The sequence below is a fragment of the Vipera berus genome (assembly GCF_964194415.1).
Source record: "Vipera berus genome assembly, chromosome: 1".
NCBI classification, from domain to species: Eukaryota; Metazoa; Chordata; class Lepidosauria; order Squamata; family Viperidae; genus Vipera; species Vipera berus.
This window is the reverse complement of record NC_138202.1, coordinates 146,398,186-146,423,158: the sequence shown is the minus strand read 5'-3', so window position 1 is coordinate 146,423,158 and position 24,973 is coordinate 146,398,186.

Here is a 24,973-nt window from a genome sequence, read left to right as displayed (position 1 = left end):
TGGAATACTCCAACTTTGCCAACAACCTTGTTTTCCCTGAAATGTTCAAAGAATTTAATTATGTACAAAACAAGCACCACTGATGTTATAGAATGCATAATAATTCCATTCAATTTTATTAATATTTGTGCCAGGATTGAGCAGAATATAGACTGGGACCCAAATTATTCACCCTGAGCCTTTAAGGGAGTTGGTGACATACAAATATTCAAATTAGCAAAACTAGTTTCTAATTCCCCAGTGTTTAACAATAGCAACAGTGAAGTCACTTCCCACCTGTTTATTCTAAATTAGTAAGTAAATTACACTTCAAACTGCTCTTTGTATGGAAAGCCAAATAATTTATTAACTTAGTTCAGTTCTGATACTCAAAAGATGTTTTGAGAACTAATTCATTGTTGTGCTTCTTTTTTACATGTAGTATTCTGCAGCCAATTTTGGTCACCATATCACAAAAAAGATGTTGAGAGTTTGGAAAAAAATCAAAGAAGAACAACTAAGAATGACTGCAGGACTCGGGTTTGGCTAGTCCAGGGGTAGGCAACCTTGGCTCTCTTATGACTCATGGACTTCAACTCCCAAAATTCCTGAGACAGCATGGCTGGCTCAGGAATTCTGTGATTTGAAGTCCACAAGTCATAAAAGAGCCAAGGTTGCCTACCCCTGGAGTAGTCTAAAGAAAAGAAGAAACAGGGGAGAGATGATAGCAGTATTCCAGTATTTGAGGGGCTGCCACAAAGAAGAGGGGGTCCTGTAATTCACCAAAGCAACAGAGGGCAGGACAAGAAACAATGGTTGGAAACTGATCAAAGAGAGAAGCAACCTGGAATTAAGGAGAAACTTCCTGACAGTGAGGACAATTAACCAGTGGAATAGCTTGCCCCCAGAAATCGTGGGAGCTCCATCACTGAAGATTTTTAAAAAGAGGCTAGACAGTCACTTGTCTAAGATGGTATATGTTCTCCTGCTTGAACAGGGGGCTGGACTAGAAGACCTCCAAGGTACCTTTCAGCTCTATTCTATTCTATTCTATTCTATTCTATTCTATTCTATTCTATTCTATTCTATTCACATGACCAAGAAAGCCGATTCCTGCAATTTTCAGCAAATATGTACAGTTCACAAAGGGTCAAAGACAAAACATGAATGAGATTCCATTGCAAAATTCATTCAAGCCTTTACTATGATGTATTACGTATATCTAGAACTGTTGGGTACAAAGGATCAGAAACATCCACTAGGTTGTAACATAGAAGATTTACCCAAGCCTATACACAAGAATCTAAATTGTCAACACTAAATTGGCATCAGATAAGTCTCAATGGCAGGAGTCTTCAAACTTGGCCCTTTTATGACTTGTGGACTTCAACTCCCAGAATTCCTCAGTCAGCATGCCAGGCTGAGGAATTCTCTAAGTTGAAGTCTACAAGTCATAAAATGGCCAAGTTTGAAGACCCCTTGTCAATGGAATTCAAAAGGGGTTGGACTTGAACTGTGTATGGGAATGCAATGACTCTAAGCTTGTGATATATTTAACTCCATCCCCCAGCCCTGCCTGCTCTTCCACGAAAATATTCTTTTTCTGCTGATCATACCAGCATTCTATCTGGTTATAAGGATGCTTATATCCTTTACATTCTTTAAGTTATTCTTCACTATCAAAAATAAAAGACATTGCCCAATATATTTAAAGTGCAAAAATATGCAGTTCAGCACCATCTTCCAACACCTCCTTGATAATTTTATTTTATCAAAACATTCTTAATTTTGAAAATGTTAGGAGGAAAATACATATTAAAACAAGTGAATTTGAAGTTCAAAGAGTACTAAAGGATGAATGGATAATGTTGTTTCTCAGCTGAAGAGGTATGGGGCAGAAATATTATACAGGGATTCAAACTCTAAGTAACCTAAATTGGGATGCATACCATTCTGCTCTATACTAATAATGAAATTACTGAACTACAGGAAAATTGTGGGTGAGAATTATAATTGGCTGCACAAACATTTTGTGTTACTTTTTTTCTTTTCAGGCTGACTCCTGACTGGTAATTTTTTTCTCATCTAGTAATCTCTTACTGAGACTAGTTTATAAATTATGAATTATAACTAGAAATGAGCAGAACTGACAGGCTAAGGTTCAAACAATCTGCTTCCTGTGAGGTCAATCCTGGATTAAGCAAAATAAGCATGCACTTAGGGCACTAAGGGAAGGGAAATGGGAATTTGTCAGGCCTGTAACTCTTTCACTGCCCACTGTATTTTAGTTTTCAGTGTTTATTGTGTCTTAACTAATCCAACTGAGAACTGGTACAAAGGGTCCTCTCTACTTCCTCAGGATCAGTGTCACGAGCCAACCTCAGGATTCAGAGTCAGAGTCTGAAGAAGCTGCTGTAGATAAACCTCTGGAATGTCAGCCTCAGGAGACACCAACCCATCAATCACATGAGGTTGATCAAACATTGGCACCATCTGAACTGGAAGCAGTCAGATGAGCTTGAGGATATCAGCCCCCTCCTCCCCAGCCCCTGCATCTAGCAAGTAGAGTAAAGAAAAAACTTTTTTTTTGGGGGGGGGGAAAGTGCAGAAAAGAGCAACTAAGATGATTAAAGGCATAGAAACTAAAACACGGTTGCAGGAACTGGGTTTGTCTAATCTAGAGAAAAGAAGGAGTAGGGGTGATATGATAGCAGTATTCCAGTATTTGAGGGGCTGCCGCAAAAGAGGGGGTCAACCAGACGGCAGGACAGTCTGCGGAGAAGGGCGGGATATAAATGGGATTAAAAAAAAAAGGAGTCAACCAGAGGGCAAGACAAGAAACAATGGATGGGAAATAATCAAGGAGAGATGCAACCTGGAATTAAGGAGAAACACCTTAACAGTGAGAACAATTAACCAGCTTGCCTTCAGAAATTGTGGGTGCTTCATTACTGGAGGTTTTTAAGAAGAGATTGGACGGCCACTTGTCTGAAATGGTATAGGGCAGGGGTGTCAAACTCAATTTCATTGAGGGCCGCATCAGCATTGCGGTTGCCCTCAGGGGGCCGGGTGGGTATGGCCTGGGTGGGCGTGGCCTGCTGGGTGGGCGTGGCTAAAGTGCGTATGGCCTACTGGGTGGGCGTGGCCAGCTCTACATCGTTCGCATCCAGGGTGCCTATGGGGGCCTGGGCAGGAGAGGGACAGATCTGAGGGTCTCTGGCGGAAGGAGGGTCTCTGGGCCAGGGCCAAGGCAGTGGGGGCCGTTCCCTCACTGTTTCCAGGATGGCTTCGCGGGCCACATGAAACCACTTCGCAGGCCGGATCTGGCCCCTGGGCCTTGTGTTTGACATGTCTGGTATAGGGTCTTCTGCATGAGCAAGGGATTGGATTAGATGACCTCCAAGGTCCCTTCCAGCTCTATTCTAAATTGAATTGAAAGAGGGCAGTAATGTCAGTCTCTGAGGCTTCTTGGCAAGCAAGAGAGTAAGCCTCTTAAATACTAATAGCTGGCTGCAGCTTGTTTTAAGAAGCAGCTCTGACCCATGTTTTCTTTGCTGGGAATTACATCTGATTTCTAGCTCTTGTGTGGTGCTTTCGTGAATTTTGTTCATGTTTGAAACCTTGAACCTCTGTCCTCTGGACTGGATGATAACCCTGACCTGGCTCTCAGCACCCTACATTGGATTTGGAGTATTCTTTCAGTAAGCTCCAGAATACAACAACAACAACAATGGCAAGCAACTGTCAGATACTCTATTCTGGTTCCCATTCTTTTGTTATCTCTTCAGCCTTGAAGTAAAATTGTCCATAGCAACTAGGTTGGAGCCCATATAACTAAAACCTGAAGCCAGACACAGATAGACTCAGAATGATCCCAGATCACTTCATCAAAAAAAGGTCCCAGCCATCTCCACTGGGTCTTTGCAGCTAGAGTCTACTTCATCTCAGATTTCAGAAGTTTCATTTGCCAAATTCTGGAATGTTCTTAACAGTGGCCTGTCAGATGGACTTAAAGAACATCCTTCCCTGAGTCGTTTTTAAAAAGAGCCATTGGGCAGCATTTGGCAGATGCAATAAGGACAGCAAAATGTTTCTTTGTTTTCTTTTTTTTTGCTTCTCAAATCACCACTGTGTAGGTTTAAGGCTGAACTTGTACAGTGTTTGCTCAGACTTGACATGGATCTTTTTCTAGAATGAATCTAGGCATTTCTTATCACTTCATCTACTCAGTAAACCATGGGACTGCAATGAATCTGTGAGGGGGGGGGAGACCTACATGAAAATTGACAAGATCCATCAGGCATATGAGGCAGACCAATCTAATATGTTTTTCCCCATTGCAGAAGGGGGGGTTGCACTGCAGAGCTCCATGACAATCAGTGAGTGATCTGTCCATGACAAGGGATGAAGTTCTGTGTCCCAAATTTCAGACTGTGATTGCCCAAGACTGAAACCTGATCTATATGTCAGGCCTTCAATAGGTTTGGCCATGTTCACAGTTGTCATGATGTTCAACAACTCCTGGGCCTTTGTGGTAAGGAAAAATTGCCAGCTAGAGTAAACAATCTGATTGGGCATTGTACTATCATTTATATTCTGTCTACTCTTTCTCTTCTAGGAGCATGATCTGTAATTTAGGATCATATCCCTTCTGACTTACATTTTGCCTACTGGTAATTGATCACCTTAAGGTCTGTGTATGTATAATATATTGAATGTATCATATCTCTGCTTCCTGCATAGCCAACTATTTAAGACACCATCTGGGATACAGCCTTAAAAATCAGGGGGCAAAACCTTGAATGTATCAGCCAAGCAGGTTAGTCACCAAGGAATCACACCTCAGTTCAGTATTTTTTCAGATGCATTTAGTTTTGGCAAGATTGATTAACAATGCACTGAAGTTCTACTGTGCATTTTATTCTATCAGCTGTGAACACCTTTAAACTAAATTTAATCGAGAAAAATTCCAAAATGCAGAGTTGGATCATCTGACATCACAAATCCAAAATGGCTTCTCTTACTTGACTTTTTGTTTCAAGGGTTAGTAGGGGCTTGTAGTTGACATTGTTTTACTACTCTGATAGGCCAGTTACCGTGTCAGCTGAGTGGGAAGTCTTAAAAATGATGCTTGGAGGTCAATAAGTAGTTGAGATTAATCTTTAACAGCAATGTATCAGGCAGAAAGCAACAAGGCAGAAAAGAAATGGGTAAGACACTTATATGGAGCAATATATTCTTATAGAGGATTGAGAGGATTGGCAAACAGCATGCCTTAAGCAGAATAGCTTGGAGCCTACAAGAAACTGGTCTTAAGAAATGCACTCAATAAAAAGTTCCTATCACTCTTTTTTTGTACATCCCACAAAGCTACTACCAGGGGTTGGAAATCTTCCTAGGAGGAGCAAGGTAAGAGAAGAGGGAAAACTTTTCTTCCAAAAGTAAGCTTTCTTTAGAAGGGATCAAGTCTGATTTTAGGATTCCAGCTGAGAAAAATCAAACCTGATTCAATTTGTAATGGTATTCCAAATAGAGAGGTGAATAATTACTTTCATTTCTGTTCACAAGACTTGGAGGAATCTTTGAGGCAACTTACTCTGAATTTGATAGGACCCAATTTTCATCCTTTTGTCAGATACAGCTGTTGGAAAATTGAGGCCAAGACACTATTTTGTAATCCTTGAGTTGATCTAATAAAGAGATTGCTTTAACTGTGGTAAGACCTTTTGAATAATGTAAAGGAAGACAGTATAGTGATACTTGCAAGTCTTAGAGGCAAAGCATTCTTTCGATGAATAGTTTCATTATGACAGCAATGTAAGGTGTGTGATTTCTTACATGTTACAACCTGAAAAACTGGCATAAAACGGATCTGTAACATCACTCCTTATGGAGAGTACAAAGTGGGTGATAAACAGCAGAGTCATCAGGGTTCCGAACCATTTTTATAATTCAATAATGTGACATTAAGAATAAAATGAAGTATGACCAATGCAAACCACTGCAGTAATGCATGGGAACTTGGCATTGATATTTCAAAAATATTTAACAGATGTGGTTGTTTCAGCACAGGATTGTTCTATAATATATACACTTAGCAGATGCTTACAAGTCTCTGCCTACACATACTGATGGATATATGCAAGCTGCAATTTGAGCAAGCCAATGTACTGCATCATTCTTAAGCATAAGAGATTTTCTGGTGCCCCAGAATAGCTTAAAAAAATGTTTTCTGCTTCTACATTTACATTTGTTTATTTTTTAAGCATCTCTACTGGTTTGACAATAGGTGCTTTAGATTTAAAGATCATCAAAGCCTGGAATCCTCTTCAACATAAATTAATTGTAACTGGTTAAGTTAGTCGTGCAGTTCAGAACTTCAGACACCCATATGTCCCCTGCTCAGAAACTAGAAGTTTCCTTTATTGAGCTGGCACGATCATAGATCAAAGATGTTGAAATTTGCTGGATTAATTCAGCCACAAAAGTGGACAGCTGAGGATTAACTACAATATTCCTGGTGTCCTTCATTCCATCATAACAATGGCACGGTTTCCCCCACTTTCTCACAGAGTTAAAAATGAGAAGGACCAAGATTGAAAACATACTGCATTCCCAACACATAAATCCACTAATGTTAGCAAGCGGTATGTAAAAATGACACTGGTCTAATGTTACTAACAGCTCATTCAGGACCATCTGGTTCTTGGTAGACAGAGGAAGTACTATAGGAAAAGTAGGTATTTTCCCAAGGAAAACTGTTGTGTCTGCAGTTCAAATTGTACAGCCTAGGCTTGATTAGTTTCTCACCTAAGTAATCTTAAGAGGTAATTAACATAAACCATGGCAGATGCCTTGAGCACAAATGTGTGTGTGTGTGTTTCCATGTGCTTATTCTGTCTTATTGTAGCAATCTGGATGCTAGAGAATTTGGTTCAGGTTGCAGAGAGACTTAACTGACATTTCTTGAACTCATAGGCATATCAGAATATGAATCTTTTTCAGACTGAGTATAACTCTTTGAGGGAGATGGATAGTTTAGTTAGAAGCATGAAATATAAATAAATAGCCAATGCTCCAGAAGACAGGCTGGATCAAACAGACCCAGGAATTTCAGCAGTATATAGATAAATTCCTCAAGGGAGAAAAATTACATTTCTGACAGTGAAATGCAGATTAAACTAAAGGAAGACCATTTATGACTCCATGTGCCATTAAACTATATAGGCTAGTGAGGAAAAGGTGCTTTAAATGACAGGCAGGATCTCAGGATATTTAATATGAGGGGATAGATGGGGAACTCATCAAATTTGCAGACGACACCAAGCTGGCAGGAATAGCCAATACTCCAGAGGATAGGCTTAAAATACAGGAGGATCTGGACAGACTGGAACACTGGGCGCTATCTAACAAAATGAAATTCAATGGTGAAAAAAGTAAGGTTCTACACTTAGGCAGGAAAAATCAAATGCACAGGTATAGTATAGGTGGTACCTTGCTCAATAGCAGTAATTGTGAGAGGGATCTCAGAGTCCTAGTAGACAATCACTTAAATATGAGCCAGCAGTGTGCTGCAGCTGCCAAAAGAGCCAACACAGTGCTAGACTGCATTAACAGAGGGATAGAATCAAGATCACGTGAACTACTAATACCACTTTACAATGCCTTGGTAAGGCCACACCTGGAATACTGCATCCAGTTTTGGTTACCACGATGTAAAAGGGATGTTGAGACTCTAGAAAGGGTACAGAGAAGGGCAACAAAGATGATTGGGGGACTGGAGGCCAAAACATAGGGAATGGTTGCTGGAATTGGGGATGTGTAGTTTAACGAAGAGAAGGGTGAGGGGGTGACATGATAGCAGTGTTCCAATATCTCAGGGGCTGCCACAAAGAAGAGGGAGTCAAGCTATTCTCCAAAGCACCTGAAAGCAGGACAAGAAGCAACGGATGGAAACTAGTCAAAGAGAGAAGCAACCTAGAACTAAGGAGAAACTTCCTGACAGTTAGAACAATTAACCAGTGGAACAACCTGCCTCCAGAAGTGGTGAATGCTCCAACACTGTAAGTTTTAAAGAAGAGACTGAACAATCATTTGTTTAAAATGGTATAGGGTTTCCTGCCTGAGCAAGGGGTTGGACTACATGACCTCCAAGGTCCTTTCCAATGTTGCTGTTATTGTTGTTATTATTATTACCCTCAGGTTTTGTAATGTTGACTTCTGTTTTAAGATGCATAGCAAATAGCTAGCAGAATGTCAGAAGGGTAGAAAATATGATTCTTTCATAATTCCTATTGCTGTATGGAATCTGACATTCCACCATTTTTAGTAAATTGGCCTTCCTGTCAAAGCTGAGAAAGCTGGTGGAATGTGGAGATAGATCCGCCCTGTTGTGGGCATTGGGCATTTACAGCATGGTGTAACCCAAGTTCAAAAATGAGCTTGTTTTTCAGAAGTATTTGCAGGCGGGCAAAGGTAGGGAGAACATAAAAATGCCCTTTAAATAAGCAGCATACCCCTAATGCCCCTTTTGGTGAGGTTAATGTGAAATATACTACTATTTCTGTTTCAGAAATTAATCTGTGGGTATGGAGCTTACTCCCTAAGACCATGCTATACAGGTAGTCCTCAACTTACGACCACAGTTGAGCCCAAAATTTCTGTTGCTAACTGAGACATTTGTTTACCCCATTTTACAACCTTTCTTGCCTCCGTTGTTAAGGGAATCACTGCGGTTGTTAAGTTAGTGACACTTGTTCAGTGAATCTGGCTTCCCCATTGACTTTGCTTGTCAGAAAGTCACAAAAGTGAATCGCATGACCCCGGGATACTCCAACCATCATAAATATGAGTCAGTTGCTAAGAGTTTGAATTTTGATCACATGACCGTGGGGATGCTGCAACGGTTGTTAAGTGTGAAAAATGGTCCTAAGTCATTTTTTTCAGTGCCGTTGTAACTTTGAAAGGTCACTAAATGAACTGTTGTAAGTCCTTTTTTTCCTACTACTGTACATCTGTCATATAACTGACTAACATGGGAGTTTACATTTGTAGATAATGAGACATGGAAACTACTATCTGGAATTCATGCATTTCTCTGAAGCCTCCTTCCTCCTCCTCCTCTCTCCCATGTTCCCCTCTCTCTCTTCCTCACATGGACACACAGACACACTTAACAATCTAAGGTAGACTCTTGATTGGATGTGAGATAATGTTCAGAATATCTAGCTAGGGTCACCCACAGAGGTCATATATAAGACTAAGCCTCAAGGACATTCAGTTTCTGATGTTTTAAGGCACAAGGAAATCATTGCTTTAAACCTCCCTTCCTTGAGCAGTAATCCTTTATTTAACACTTTGAGAATGTTTGTGATTCCATACCACATCAGGATGTCAGGTATGACCAAAAGACCAATGTATCTTTAAAGGTGCAATTTAAATAGTAATCAGCAAGATTTTTTTTCCCCTCCCGATTAATTTACAGAAAATTGACAATCCCAGCATGGGACTGATGATGCTAATCTGTCAATGTCCTGATGGCTCTCTGCTTGATTGCTTCAAACCACTGGAGCTGCATAATCACACACAAAAATGCCAAAGATTGTATCAGTACCGGAATGTTCAATCAGTTGTGCTTCCATCCCTAAGTTGTTTGCCTCTTGCTCACTTCTGTGTATAATGGTTGATAGGGTCTCGAAAGAGCACCATAGATGAAATTGAGAGGCAAGGAAATACACCCCATATCCAGGGCTTTTTTTGTCATAGAACGCTCAGAACGGAGTTCTGGCACCTTTTTTGGATGGAACCTTGTAGGGTAGGCAAGGCGGGTTGTATGACATGTGTGAGTTCCGGCACCTTTTTCTTTTACAAAAAAAGCACTGCCCATATCTATGAGGACCAAATGTCTTCCAGTGAACAATTCTTAAATTATTCAATAGAAGAACAAAAGGTTCTAGAAAAGTACAAGAACTGTTTGACAGACCATCTTAAGCTACCTGATCAGAATAGTGAGCATTTACGATTACTTGGAAGTTTCTCTCAAAGGAAATATCCCTTGAGCTCAGGGTTGCACAATTTTTGGAGGAATGGGCAAGGGCTGCTCTTGATCTTGGATTTGTATCCCAGGTCAAAACTTGGTGGGAATGGCCAGGTTGAAGATCAAATTAGTTATTTCCAATGGCATTTAAAACAACTATAATTCCTGTTGAATTGAAATGGACTTTACATGGAATCAATTAATTCCCTACTGTTTAGTGTCATGACATAAATTATGCAAATTGAAGTAAATGATATAAATGGACACCAGTGATGTAGTCTGTGTCATTCACATGATGATGCTATTATGCAAATGATGGAAATCACCCTGGGTGCTGTACTTTCCAATTTAACAGATTTTCGTTAATAATGGATCCCTGGATCCCAATTAGTCCATTAGAGCAAGATGCTACTGTATAGCTATTATTATTCTCCAGGCATTTATTTAGTACTTTTAGTCTTCGGTTAAAAATCCAATGCGTTAATACCTTCTCAATTCCTTGGGTGACTGCATATATGGCTTGCATGTGCCTGATGAGGTCTTTGGAGCTGCAGGTTATGAATCTCTACGCTGGACTTAAGAAGGAGGATCCATTTCAGAACATCTGTTCTAATGGGAATCTGAAGGCTTCTTTGTTCTCCTAATGGGCCTAGCTGATGAATTGATTGCAAGAGCATTGGATGAAATGAACAATGTCAGGTGAACAGACTAGGCCAGTAATAGGAAAGCATTGTTCTTCTTTCAATTTCTTATACAAAATTGTAAATAATACTCGCAACTGTGAGCATTTTGTAAATCCAAATAATAAACGTGAGGATAAAATAAATGCAGAAATTTACTGATGAAATGTGCGTAATCCAACACACAAATTCTTGAGATTCGATTTTTTTTTATTTTTATTTTTTTGACACAATGATAAAATGTGAGGATTCCCTGAAGTGCGTTCCTAGATACTCTGGTGTTTCATGGACTGTCAGACATTGCAAATCGTCATCACAGATAAGATTAAGACCCAAATTATTTATTTAGTAATTGAGATTCATTGCGGAAGGAATTCCTGAGGAAATAGTCATTGTACTCAACAGCCCCTTAACAGTGAACATAGAAGCTATGGAGTAAAAGCTACATATAAGGAGAATATGTTGTATGGTATGCTGGAAAAGTTAGTATATAATATATTTTGTATACAGTAATACAGAAAAGCATAATGTAGGAATTTGAGGGATCCTGAAAATTAGGGACAGATATTTCTATAAGCAACTCTAAAACCTTGCAGTTTGTTCTTCGGAATTCTCCCAAGCTTCCATGAGCTTCAACAATTTTGGAAAGATGAAAAAAGGACAAGGCTTGTGATGGGCCTCAATAATTAGGCAGGTCATAGGCTTCTGGGAAGGTATGAACTGAAATTTAAAGTGCTTCTCTCACTGATGGAAATACTTGCCTCATCAAGAACTGAGAATGGATGTCAGCTTTCTCTGTAGCACCTTACACACTCACAAAATCTACTCCACTGTATTAAGGACTCTCCAGACCAGGTTGGAGAGAAGGCTGGTATTGCAGGGGGGGAAATAGGAAGCTGAAATCTTAATATGGAGTAGACCTGCTTATATTTTAGCGCTAATATTCCCATTCCCATTGTGGCCTCATCTAATATGTATAAAGAGAAGAGAGTTGATATATAATCCTAAAGATATATCTGAACATCATTTTATAAAACAGGGTGATTTTATCAAATCCCTTATTTGGGTAACTGTTTCATCATACTATCCTAAAAGAGCTACATCAGCCTCTCTGAGGTTGCAGATCTCCTTTTGGGACCTGATGCAGTTTATCTGCCTGTTCCTAATAAGCATTGAGCTTATGATCGTTGATGCCCAGAACAGTTTCGGATTAAGCAATTCAAATTCTGATGCTTGTCCGTTATACATTGGCTGCACTTTGGGCATCATTTTGCTTTATTCGTGCTAATTTATTTCTACAAGCCAGCTGATTTGCAAGTGGCGCACAAGAAATAAGTCAATGATAACAATCACCTATAATCAAAGCCAGCATCAAGATAAATAAAATTTGTTAAATGGTGCTAAAATGACCAGTTCCATGCACATTCATAAGTAAACCCCAACTTGTTCAATATAATGTATTCCCATAAAAGTATACATTAGGATTACTTTCCTCGAAAGCTGTGCAGTGATAAACATTAGAACTCTCCATAAACAAAATATTAATTAATGGTTTTTTTGTTCTGATTGTGCTTGCATCCTGCTTAGGCCATATTTATTTCCTATAAGCAGCCTTTGGCAATCATTAACCTTACAAAATATTGCTCATCTTCTAAAGTGTTTTTCAATTATTTCATTTGTAGATTGTTTCCACTATGTATTTGTTTTATCAGACCTGGTAGTCAGTGCCTTGGTTGCTGTTTTTGTTGTTTGACTGTTTTGATTGCCCTTGTACTTTTTATTAATCATTATAAGATGTTTCCTTTATCTTTATTCATTCTTGCAATAAAGTGGGGGGGAATGGCCTCTTACTTTTTTTTTTTACATCAACCCAAGGCCCATGAGAAGCAGAGTGAGAGCCAATGCAGATGATAATTTAATCAGGAAAATTGCACTTTAACTACAGTTTCATGATTTTTCCAACACTGAATCACTTTTTAAGTGAGCACAGATAGGAAGTTCACAAATGTTAGCGTCTTCCATAATGACCCTCAAGGAAAAGACTTACATCAGTTCTAGAGATTACAGCTGTTCCCAAAAGGAAAACACTAATGTAACATTTACTTGTTTACAAACAATTTACAAATAATCTCAAAACTAGTTCCTTTTGGGTATTATGAACTACAACTCCTATCATTGACAATTAGTGTGGGAAGGCTGGATCTTTCTTCTGGTGCTTCCTCAAATACTCGGGCAACTATGCCACCTCTAGGCCACCTTATATTAAAGTGCAACCCCTTCCATCCTCATTCAGTCTGGCTTTTATTTATTTTTTATTTATTTTTTTTTAATCTTTCAAGAGTTTCTGGTCTGTTGTGAAATTCCATTCTTCAGAATTTACAGAGCCCTAGTCCTGATTCACCTAGAAGCTGCCGGACTGGGCACGGCTGTGGTAGCCATGAGACATGTTGCAGCAGTATTTTGACACAGCAGTTTAGAATAACCAAGTGGAATGGAGAGCTATCTTTCAAAGGACCCTTTTTTAATGTGGCTTATGTTGCTCCATACGATGAATTCCCAGCTTATGGTGTGATCCGTTCCTGCTTGCTGATTAAGATTAAGCTAAACTGAAAGACTGTACAGCCAATATAATTTTGTATAACATTATCAGAGAACTATGTACAGTTTGGGTGGGTGCTTTTTGTTCCCTGAAAGGTGTTTTTCAAAATATCAAAGCTCCAAACTCAATTCTCTCTCTCTCTCTCTCTCTCTCTCTCTCTCTCTCTCTCTGTGTGTGTGTGTGTGTGTGTGTGTGTGTGAGTGAACTGGATGACATTTCATATTTCAGCATAGTTCTAACCTTCACACATGGTCTTTCTTTTTTTCTTTTCTATATGGCAGAGTCTAAGGCTGAGTTCATAGAAACCTATCCATCACCTTAAAAATTCTTTGAAGTAATGATTTCAAATCCTGAAGAAAGAACTTCCATATCATTGATATGATTGTCTCATTCAGGTTAATTGCCTAGTCCCTTTTTGTATTCCAAACATTATGGATTGCAGTGCAGTAAATTATTCTCTTCAGGAGTAAAACTAGAAGTAATCCATTGAGACTTAATTGCTGCTTAGGTGTGTATAGGATTGTAACTGTCTATTTATTTAATTATTTAAATTTAGAGGATTCCTGATTTCATACAGTTCTGGTGTCAACTTCTCGTCTTCGCCGGATCAACAAGCCCACAGGAAAAACCACGACGAAGTACGGATGACTGGAAAGAGTACCTTTAATAGCAGGACCTCTATACCTTAACAAAGTCAGCGTTGAGAGCCACACGCTCTCAACACACCTTTTATTCTGAACCTGTAACTAGGTAGCAGCCCCACCCCTAGACCCCACCCCTCCCCCGTGCAGACCAGCATCCGCCTGGCCTGCGTAAATACTCCACCCCCCTACTCCTTCAACCCACGTCCAGCTCCCTCCACCGGCACCGTGCTTCCCGGCGTGAAGGTAAGTACAAGCCCATCCCCCTCCTAACATCCTGAGCGTGCTCCCCACCACCACTGCATCTCCCCGCGCCACACCCATGACCCCCTGGCAGCCCCCAAGGTCCGGGTGCAGCTGTTCAGCACCCCGCGTCGCTGCCGGCGTGTCCGCAGTAACAGCCACCGGGTCCGTAAGGCCATCGCCCATAGCCACAACCGCCAGGCCGTCGTCTGCTCCAGACAGTGTTGTGCTGCTTCCGCGGCCGTCCGTGGCTGTTCCGGGCCGTCGCTCAGCTGACCGAGCTGCGCGACTATCAGCGGGCATCCCTGGCCGCCCCTCAGTTTCTGGCCGCCTGTCAGCCGACTGTGCCGGCGCGAGCCATCTCCCGGCTGGCTGCCCCGGCGTAGCCTTCTTGCAGCCACTCACGACCGCCCCCAGCCACCTCTCAGATTGCGGCATGCCCGCGGGTCCAGCGCTCGCCCGCCGGACAGCTGGAGGGTGTGGGCGCGGCTGGGTTCTCGGCGTCGCACGGCTGCTCGCCCGCCGAACAGCTGGGGAGCTTGGAAGCGGCTGGGCTTTCGGCGTCGTGCGGCTACTCGCCCGCCGGTCAGCTGGGGAGCTTGGGAGCGGCTGGGCTTTCGGCGACGAACGGCAGCTCGCCCGCCGGACAGCTGACGAGTGTGGGCGTGGCCGCTGCTGTTGCTGAGGGCTGCGGGCCGAATCCCCCTCCCGGCAAGTTTGTCGAACCCGAAGGGACTTAATTGCTGCTTAGGTGTGTATAGGATTGTAACTGTCTATTTATTTAATTATTTAAATTTAGAGGATTCCTGATTTCATACAGTTCTGGGAGATTTACATTTTAAAAATAAATAACAATAAAAGAAAAGAAAATGATCATGCAGAACAAACACAACACCCCAAAGAAAAATCAACAGCTACTCTATTACCAAATCTGGAGGCAAATTCAAGTTTTCAAAGACTTATGAACATCGTCAGGATGGGAGCCATACAGATTTTGGAAGGATCCTGTACCAAGTTCTAGTTCAACTCTTAGCCACAGGACTTCCCTGGATGATTTTAGGCCAGACAGTCTCTCTCTGTCAGCCCAACCTACCTCACAGGGTTGATGGTACAGAGGCAAATGGAAGATGGGATTGCTGTGTATACTGTCTTGAATTCCTGGGAAAATAATCAAATAAATACAAAACAAGAACCTCTCTTCTCAGATAACTCTCATTGCAATTATCTAAAACAGTGGTGGCGAACCTATGGCACGGGTGCCAGAGGCGGCACTCAGAGCCCTCTCTGTGGGCACCCACGACATGCCCCGGAGGTGGCAACTGTCCCTCTTCAACCAGCCGCCTGCTAATTTGCCGAGGTCCCATGTGGCTGAATACATCCCGGCACAGCTGGTTTCCCTCCCCCCCATCCTGTCCCTCCTGGCCTCGCATGCTCTCCTTTTCCCAGGCACGACCCACTGCATCACCTCCTCAGCTGTCAGCCGACCATCCATCTTGGAAGCGGCTTCTGTGAACTGCTGGTGATGGGCTGCGGAGCCCCAGAGTGTGCCTGTCGAGGGGCCAGCAGGCTGTGGCTGCTGACGGACACCGTTGGCCCCCATGCACTCGCTGGCCTCTGTGTGTGGGGGCTGATGGTGTCAGGCAGCAGCTGCCCTAGCCCTTGCCCTGCCCCATGGCAATGGCACCCCCACCCTGCCTCGCCTCATCCCACAGGATGAGTCTCCTGCCTACCGCCCCACCTGCCAGAGACCTCCTGGAGCTCCTCCAACCCTGCCCACCCGCCACAGGTGTCCCTCCCCATGAGCAACATTGAGGTGACCACACCCACCTTGGCCACACCCACCCAATCTTCCATGACCACCTCAGCCACACCCACCCAGTGGGCCACGCCCACCTGGCACCCAGCGATAAATAAGTGGGTTTTGGGTTGCAGTTTGGGCACTCGGTCTCTAAAAGGTTCGCCACCACTGATCTAAAAAGTAAAACAGGTTAATCTCCTCCTATTCACCCTTACAGTACATCCAAATGTATTCAAGTTTAATTAACTATGTACTAATTTGATTAATGTTAAAGAAACATTGTTAAAGTGCTGGTGATTTTAGTTACATTGCAATACTCTATGTTCATTGTGTAGATGATTGGACAAATGCAAAAACTGTTACTTTATCTAGAAAAGTGCTTTCAATAGCCAGAATACATGCCATTATCCTTAAATCATAAATTTGTCATATGCTGTGTACAACTGATATAGATAACATATTTTCCCTCACATAGGTGGTCAAGTCGGTATGCAATGGTGACACAAAAATTCATTATGTATTCCCGTAGGTCATTAATCTGACAGTTTCATAACTGATTATGGGTGTATCCTCCATCTTAAAACTCCCAGTATAGTAATGGTATATACTTCTTCTCCAGATATTTAATCTAGGGGCATGTTTCTCTGACAGTCATTATAAAGTCTAACACAGTTGGCTTCCTGGATGGTATGCAAGATGCCTTCATGAGATTATTTCTACAGAAGCACCTCTATTAATTTCTCGTCAGGAATGATTACACAACCAACTGTGCAGTACTTGTTAGTAGAAGAGGTGTTTAATGGCCCCACAGGATGGGAAAATTATGTGCCATTCAGAAGACAAAGTGAGGAGAAATAATTCTGCAAGAACACAGGCAGCAACAAAGTACAGAGAAAATTGGTTCAGAATGATGTAAAGCTGACCAGCTGAAATCAAAGTGATTTGAATTTATTAAGTTACACTGAGTTCTAAGTCTACTAAAGGTGTACAAGGTATCAAATGGTAGTTGCATAAAATGTCTGATCAAAAAGCTAGGACCTAATTTTTAAAAAAAACTTTTAAAGTTAATACTGAAATTTTCAATCTGGCCCAAGAGCATATTTGCTGCCAATACATTATATAAATGTAAATTCAACACTAAACCTTGTCTATTGTGTGGCCAAAATTGTGGAAACCTTTTGGGAAAAGTGTATAGTAGAAATGCCACCTTTGGTTAAGTTTCCACCAATTTTTCTTCCAATTTCTTTATAACTGTAGCCTTGTTCACTTAATAATACTATTTTACATTGCTTTCTGGGCAACCAGTCAACTCTTTGCGCCATTACTTTAGTTTTATTACGTTTTACTAGCTCACTAAATGAAAGGACACAAAAAACCCCAAGTCAACTTGACAGCAATCACATAACACACTGACAAATGTCCTCCTCTCAGCTTCAATATATGACATCAATAACTGAATCCTACTGTGATCTGATTGGCTCATTGCCAAAACAAGATGACACCTGATTGGCTCTCTAAACACTCACACTCATTGGCTACAATCAGATGAAGGAAAGCTACCTGATATCAACCTAAGCAAGTTGTGCTTCCTTTTTCTGATTATTTGGCTACAACTTTTCATAGAATAGAGTACAGATAATTGATTAAATTCTTGATTAAATTATCTTTCCATTGATATATAATTTTATGGTACTACTCCAAAATAAAGTGGTGTTATTAGCCATCAAACCTCAAAAATACACTTTTCACAAAAGGTTTCCATAATTTTGGCCACTACTGTATACAAAATGTATATTCTTGTTGTTGTTAGCTGCGAAGTCGTGTCCGACCCATCACGACCCTATGGACAACGTTCCTCCAGGCCTTCCTGTCCTCTACCATCTTCTGGAGTCCATTTAAGCTCATGCCTACTGCTTCAGTGACTCCATCCAGCCACCTCATTCTCTGTCGTCCCCTTCTTCTCTTGCCCTCAATCTTTCCCACCATTAGGCTCTTCTCCAGTGAGTCCTTCCTTCTCATTAGGTGGCCAAAGTATTTGAGTTTTAGCTTCAGGATCTGGCCTTCTAAAGGGTTGATCTCCTCTAGGACTGACCGGTTTGATCGCCTTGCAGTCCAAGGGACTCGCAGGAGTCTTCTCCAGCACCATAGTTCAAAGGCCTCAATTCTTTGGTGCTCAGCCTTTTTTATGGTCCAGCTTTCACTGCCATACATTGCAACTGGGAAGAACATAGCCTTGACAATACGCGCTTTTGTTGACAGGGTGATGTCTCTGCTTTTTAGTGTGCTGTCTAGATTTGCCATGGCTTTCCTCCCCAGGAGCAAGCGTCTTTTAATTTCTTGGCTACAGTCCCCATCTGCAGTGATCTTGGAGCCCAGGAAAATAAAATCTGTCACTACTTCCATTTCTTCCCCATCTATTTGCCAGGAATTGAGAGGGCCAGATGCCATGATCTTGGTTTTCTTAATGTTAAGTTTCAATCCAAGTTTTGTACTCTCCTTCTTCACCCGCAGCAAGAGGCTCTTTAGTTCTTCTTCACTTTCTGCCATTAGAGTGGTATCATCTGCATATCTTAGGTTGTTGATATTTCTTCCAGCAATCTTAATTCCAACTTTTGATTCCTCTAACCCTGCCTTTCTCATGATGTGCTCTGCATATAAGTTAAATAGGCAGGGCGACAGTATACAGCCTTGCTGGACTCCTTTCCCAATTTTGAACCAATCAGTGGTTCTGTGTCCCGTTCTCACTGTTGGTTCTTAGCCCACATATAGGTTTCTCAAGAGACAAATAAGTTGGTCTGGTACGCCCATCTGTTTAAGAACTTGCCACAGTTTGTTATGATCCACACAATCAAAGGCTTTAGCATAGTCAATGAAGCAGAAGTAGATGTTTTTCTGGAACTCCCTAGCTTTCTCCATGATCCAATGTATGTTGGCAATTTGATCTCTAGTTCCTCTGCCTCTTCTAAATCCTGCCTGTACTTCTGGTAGTTCTCGGTCCACATACTGCTGGAGTCTAGCTTGTAGGATTTTAAGCATATGTTATGAGGGAGACCTTGTGTCCGCGGGAGGCCACCGTTCCCCAGATAGTCGGGTGTGAGTCTCTCTTTTTGAGATGCGGCCCTGGTGCGCAGTTGGGCTTGCTGCTGGTGTACCTTTCGCCTAGTCACGCAGCAGCAGCCCTGCCTGAGCTGCTCGATGTCCTCTCTGGGCTGGTGGTTGAGTTCCCGAAACTTATAGTTTTGGGGGACTTCAACCTACCATCGCTGGGAGGATCATCCGAGTTGGCTCGGGAGTTCATGGCTTCCATGACGGCCATGGACCTGACGCAAGTAATTTTGGGACCGACTCATGAAGGAGGCCACACCCTTGACCTAGTTTTTTTGTCTGGACGGTGGTTAGATGATCTTGGTGGGGGCTCTCCAATTATTATGCCCCTGTCATGGACCGATCATCATCTCCTGCGGCTGATCTTCCGTTTTGCCACCCCCCGCCGTGGGTGTTTGGAACCACTTAAATGGTACCGCCCCAGACGCTTAATGGATCCCCAGAGGTTCCAGGCGGCGCTGGGGTCCCCACCTGCCTTCCTTGCTCACAGCTCGGCCGATGCCTTAGTGGAAGCCTGGGTAAGGACGGCCACTGAGGCTCTTGACCGAGTTGTACCCCTGCGGCCCCTGACCCGGTGCAGATCCCGTCGAGCTCCATGGTTCTCTGCGGAGCTCCGGGAGATGAAGCGTCGGAGACGGGGCCTAGAGAGCGGTTGGAGGTCCAGCCGATCCGAACCCGACCGATTGCGACTAAGAGCCTACATTAGGTCTTATCTCGCTGCAATAAGGGAGGCGAGGTCTAACCACTTCGCCACCCTTATTGCGTCCGCAGATAATCGCCCGGCTGCCCTGTTTAGGGTGACTCGCTCCCTCCTAAATCAGGAGGTGAGGGAGGATCCCTTGCAGGGTCGTGCCGAGGAGTTTAACCAACATCTGTCGGACAAAATCGCTCGGATTCGGACCGGTCTGGACTCTGACTGGGCAGAGTCTGACGATCAGGACACGGGTGGTCTTGTCGATATCACCTGGGAGGAGTTTGATTCTGTGACTCCGGAGGAAGTGGACAGGATCATGGGGAGGCTGAGCACCACCACATGTTTATTGGACCCGTGCCCTTCCTGGCTGGTCTATGCAGCCCGGGAGAGGACACGCAGCTGGTTCCAGGCAGTTATATCGGCTTCTTTGAGTGAGGGTATCTTCCCCGCCGTCTTGAAGGAGGCGGTGGTGAGGCCTCTCCTCAAGAAGCCTGCCCTGGACCCAGCTGTATTGAACAACTTTCGTCCTGTCTCCAACCTTCGCTTTCTTGCGAAGGTTGTTGAGAGTGTGGTGGCGCATCAACTCCCTCTGGTCCTGGATGAAGCGGATTATCTAGACCCGTACCAATCGGGTTTCAGGCCCGGGCACAGCACGGAGACGGCATTGGTCGCGCTGGTGAATGATCTCTGGAGGGCTCGGGACAGAGGGCACTCCTCTGTTCTGGTCCTATTAGACCTCTCGGCGGCTTTCGATACCATCGACCATGGTATCTTGCTGCGGCGTCTCAGGGGACTGGGAGTGGGAGGCACAGTTTTACAGTGGTTCTCCTCCTATCTCTTGGGACGTTCGCAGTCGGTGTTGGCAGGGGGGCAGAGGTCGACCGCGAGGTCTCTCATTTGTGGAGTTCCTCAGGGGTCGGTCCTCTCGCCTCTCCTGTTCAACATCTACATGAAGCCGCTGGGTGAGATCATTCGTGGCTTTGGAGTTGGGTATCATCAGTACGCTGATGATACCCAACTTTTCTTTTCGACCCCAAACCACCCCAGTGATGCCCTCAACGTGATGTCCCGTTGCCTGGAGGCGGTTCGGGTCTGGATGGGGAGGAACAGACTTCAACTCAATCCCGACAAGACTGAGTGGCTTTGCATATCTTCATCCCGGGTTTATTCGGACATTCCACCTCTGGCTATGGGGGGTGAACTATTACCCCCCGTAGATAGGGCTCGCAACTTGGGAGTCCGCCTAGATTCACGGCTCACTCTAGAAGACCACATAGGAGCTGTGACTAGGGGGGCCTTCGCCCAGGTTCGCCTGGTGCGCCAGTTGCGGCCCTATCTTAGCCGGGATGATTTGTGCACGGTCACTCATGCGCTCGTGTCCTCTCGTCTGGACTACTGCAACGCTCTCTACATGGGGCTGCCCTTGAGGACCACCCGGAAGCTCCAACTGGTACAGAATGCAGCCGCGAGAGTGGTGTTGGGAGTTTCCCGATACTCCCACGTTACACCTCTGCTCCGTGAGCTGCATTGGTTGCCAGTTGTCTTCCGGGTGAGATTCAAGGTACTGGTAACGGTGTTCAAAGCCCTTCATGGCATGGGGCCGGAGTACCTCAGGGAACATCTGCTGCCGGCATCAAGCTCCCTGCGCCCTGTGCGTTCCCACAGAGAGGGCCTCCTCAGGGTGCCACCGATCAGAGAATGTCGATTGGTGGCCCCCAGGGGGAGATCCTTCTCTGTGGGCGCTCCGGAGCTGTGGAATCAGCTACCGGTAGAGCTCCGGATGGCGCCCGATCTTCGCTCCTTTCGTCGCGATCTCAAGACATTTTTGTTTGTACAAGCTGGCCTAGCCTGATGGGGATCGATGGGGTTGTTTTATTTTTGGTCTTTTAATTTTATCTTGGGGTTTTTTAGAATTGTACTTCTATTGTTTTTAACTAGGGCAATTGTTTAATCTCTTTTTAATGTTTGTATTTGCTATTTTATTCTGCCCTGTGAACCGCCCTGAGTCCTTAGGGAGAAGGGCGGTATATAAATGTTATTAAATTAAATTAAATTAAAAAATTAACTTTGCTAGCATGAGAAATGAGTGCAATGGTGCGGTAGTTTGAACATTCTTTGGCACTGCCTTTCTTTGGAATTGGAATGTAAACTGATCTTTTCCAATCCTGTGGCCACTGTTGAGTTTTCCAAATTTGCTGGCAAATTGAGTGTAGCACTTTTACTGCATCGTCTTTTAAGATTTTGAATAGCTCAGCTGGAATACTGTCACCTCACACTAGCTTTGTTGTTGCTCAGCTTTTCTAAGGCCCACTTCACTTCACATTCTAGGATGTCTGGCTCGAGGTCAGTGACCACCTCATTATGATTATCAGGGACATTAAGCTCATCCTTGTATAGTGTAATTTTGCCACCTCTTCTTAATCTCTTCTGCCTCTGTTAGGTCCCTGCCATTTTGGTCCTTTATCATGCCCATTTTTGCATGAAATGTTCCCTTCATCTCTCCAATTTTCTTGAAAAGATCTCTGGTCCTCCCTATTCTATTGTTTTCTTCTATTTCTTTGCACTGTTCATTTAAGAAGGCATTCTTATCTCTTCTAGCTATTCTCTGGAATTCTGCATTCAATTGGGCGTATCTTTCTTTTTCTCCCTTGCCTTTCGCTTCCCTCCTTTCCTCAGCTATTTGCAAAGCTTCCTCAGACAGCCATTTTGCTTTCTTGCATTTCTTTTTCTTTGGGATGGTTTTGGTTGCTACCTGTTGTACAATGTTGCGAACCTCTGTCCATAGTTCTTCAGGCACTCTGTCTATCAGATCTAATTCCTTAAAACTATTTGTCACCTCTACTGTATATTCAACAGGGATATGATTTAATTCATACCTGAGTGGCCTAGTGCTTTTCCCTACTTTCTTCAGTTTAAGCCTAAACTTTGCAATGAGAAGCTCATGGTCTGAGCCACAGTCAGCTCCTGGTCTTGTTTTTACTGACTGTATAGAGCTTCTCCATCTCTGGCTGCAGAGCACATAGTCAATCTGATTTCTGTGTTGACCGTCTGGTGATGTCCATGTATAGAGCCGTCTCTTGGATTATTGGAAAAGAGTGTTTGCTATGACCATCGTATTCTCTTGACAAAATTCTATCAGCCTGTGCCCTGCTTCATTTTGTACTCCAAGGCCAAACTTGCCTGTTATTCCAGTTATCTTTTGGCTTCCTACTTTAGCATTCCAATCCCCCATGATGATAAGGACATCATTTTTTATTGTTAGTTCTATAAGGTGCTGTAGGGCTTCATAGAACTGGTCAATTTCATCCTCTTCAGCACCGGTGGTTGGGGCATAGACTTGGACTACTGTGATATTGAATGGTTTGCCTTGGATTCGAACTGAGATCATTCTGTCATTTTGAGGATTGTATCCCAGTATTGCTTTTCCTACTTTTTTATTGACTATGAAGGCTACTCCATTTCTTCTGAGGGATTCTTGCCCGCAGTAGTATACCTGATGGTCATCTGAATTAAATTCACCCATTCCTGTCCATTTTAGTTCGCTGATACCTAAGATGTCAATGTTCAGTCTTGTCATCTCTTTTTTGACCACGTCCAGCTTTCCTTGATTCATGGATCTTACATTCCAGGTTCCTATGGAGAAAAAACCTTTACAGCATCGGACTTTCCTTTCACCACCAGACACATCCACAGCTGAGCATCCTTTCGGCTTTGGCCCAGTCGCTTCATTCTTTTTTTTTTTTAATTTTTTATTAAGTTTATTGTTTAAAAACATTGGACACAGTACCAGCGGGCTGACAAACCTTCTTGTCTACAATGTTCAAATATATATATATATACATGTATATATGTACATCAAAGATACACTTAAATACACTTAAATTACAAATCAGTGAAATAACACAATATTTAAGACAATGAGCTAGTCTGTAAAACCAATTAGAGACCTTTCTTTTTATCCCTCCAAAGATACAATTTGTTCCAAATTCTATAATAATCTGATTGATCTTTATTCTTTAGTTCCAAAGTTAGTTTGTCCATTTCTGCGCAATCCCAAATTTTCCTAATAACCTCTTTTTCTCCTGGGATCTCATTCTTTTTCCATTTTTGCGCAAATGACATTCTAGCTGCTGTGATAATATGGATCATCAAATATAGCACATCTTTAGGATATTTCTCTTTCGTAATTCCCAACAAGAAAAGTTCTGGACTAAACTCAATATCTTGTTTTAGTATTTCTTTCAGCCAAATCCAAATCATTTTCCAAAATTTTTGTGTTTTACTGCAAGACCACCACGTATGGAAGTATGTGCCTATCTCTTCAGAGCACTTCCAACATTTGGGAGATGCTGTTGTATACATTTTTGCTAGACGGGCTGGGGGAAGGTGTCATCGATAAAACATTTTAAATAAATTTTCTTTATAAGATGAGGCCAGTGTTATCCTTTTATTTCTATCCCAAATTATTTGCCAAGTACCTAAGTCAATGTTATGTCCTAAATTGTTAGCCCAAATCAACATGGGATCCTTCACTTGCTCTTCAAACAGCTTATACCCCAAAAGCAATTTGTATAATTTCTTTATCTGTTTGGAGTCTGGGCCCAATAATATTTTATCCAATGCTGTTTCAGAGGTATATATCCCCCATTCTTTTTTATCCTTCCTAAATCTTGATTGGATTTGTAAGTAGGCCCACCAATCGAGTTTTATACCTTGTAATTCTAGTTCATTCCTAAGTTTCAATTCCCCCTCCTCATTCATAATATCCTTGTATGAAATTATGTTACCCAAATCAAATAGATTTGGGTAAACAATCGCTTCAAGGGTGGATAACCAGACCGGTACTTTAGTGTAATTGTGAGATCTAATTTTTTTCCAGGTATTAAGTAACGCTTGCCTGATCCGATGTTTTTGAAAATGTGAGAAAAGACCTTGTTTCTCCGTCCATAGAAAAGCATGCCAGCCATATTGCAAATCGTGACCCTCTAAAGTTAATAGTCTTCTATTTTTCAAAATTACCCATTCTCTAATCCAACTCAGAGCCGCGGCGTGGTAATATAATTCCCAGTCTGGCAATCCAAAACCCCCATTTTCCTTCGTGTCCTGTAAATATTTCAATTTAATTCTTGGTTTTTTCCCCTGCCAAACAAAATTTAATGATAATTTATTCAAATTTCGAAAAAACTTAGAATCGAGAT